The 1,212-nt window shown below is 40.7% G+C and overlaps 1 pseudogene; it reads left to right on the top strand.

Moving 5' to 3' along the window:
- The first annotated feature begins 433 nt into the window (after nucleotides 1-433).
- Nucleotides 434-531, top strand: LOC132003052 (small nucleolar RNA SNORA70; annotated as a pseudogene).
- Nucleotides 532-1,212: the final 681 nt, after the last annotated feature.

The following is a 1,212-nucleotide window of genomic DNA, read 5'->3' as shown; positions in this document are numbered from 1 at the left end:
TATCATGTGGACTCCAAAGTCTTTATACACTATGACTCCATTGATAGGACATTGTGGAGAATGAAAAACTATAGGAACATAAAATACCAGTGTTGCCAGAGGCTGGTAGTTGGAGATTGACCACAACATGTCATGGGGAAAGTTTTGGAATATTTTAACTGTTATATATCTTCATTGTTGTGGTGGCCAGATAACTGTGAGTGCTTTTCAAAACTTGCAGAAATTTACACTAAAAATGGTAAATGTCATTGTATGCAAATTAATTTAATTTAAAAAGGTAATATGTTGAAGGGAAAAAAGTCCAGTAAATAGTCTACTAAATAGTTGTGTTACTTCCGTGGTTGCTATACTTATAGAATTAAAGATTATATGACATTCAAAAGAAATGGGTTAATCCTAACAATACAATACTCAGTTAAAGAAGTAAATCCCTCTGCAGCCAATAAAGCTGACTATACTACAGTAGCCTCCTTGGTAGTGTATGCAGCTTGTTGATTGTATGGGTTGCCTTAAGGGACCTTAGAGACAGCCCTTTCGGTGGATGTTGGGGTCTGACCTCATGGCTATCTCCAATTTAGGCTGCAAACAGGTATGCAGGGTGCCTTTGGAAAGCCCCAGGGCACAGTAGCCAGGGTCCACATTGGCCAAGTCATTATGTCTATCTGTACCAAGCTGCAGAACAAGCATCATGTGACTGAGGCCCTACACAGGGCCAAGTTCAAGTTCCCAGGCCGCCAGAACATCCACTTCTCCAAGAAGAGGGGCTTTACTAAGTTCAATGCAGATGAATTTGAGACATGGTGGCTGAAAAGCAGCTTATCCCAGATGGCTTTGGGGTCAAGTACATCCCTAACCGTGGTCCCTTGGACAAATGGAGGGCTCTGCACTCGTGAGAACCTTGGCACTTCCCTTTCCCATCATATCTATGCCCACCAATAAATCCAACTTCCTGTCAAAAAGAAGAAGGAGAAGGAGAAGGAGAAGAAGAAGAAGAAGAAGCAGAAGAAGAAGAAAGTCCCTAAAAATACATATAGCATGGTAGCCATTTTTTAAAATCAACTAAAATTAAGCAGCATTTTTTTTCCTTTTAGGAATTCCTGTAGTTGTGATTTGTGAGTGTGAGTGTACATGTGTGTGTTTTTGTGAGTGTGCATGAAGTAAGACAGTGGTCTACATAAGATCCAGGATTGTGGTTTCTCTGGGTGGTCAAAG

Source organism: Mustela nigripes, chromosome 15, assembly GCF_022355385.1.
Source record: "Mustela nigripes isolate SB6536 chromosome 15, MUSNIG.SB6536, whole genome shotgun sequence".
In the NCBI taxonomy this organism is placed as follows: Eukaryota; Metazoa; Chordata; class Mammalia; order Carnivora; family Mustelidae; genus Mustela; species Mustela nigripes.
This window is presented reverse-complemented; position numbering and strand designations above follow the sequence as displayed.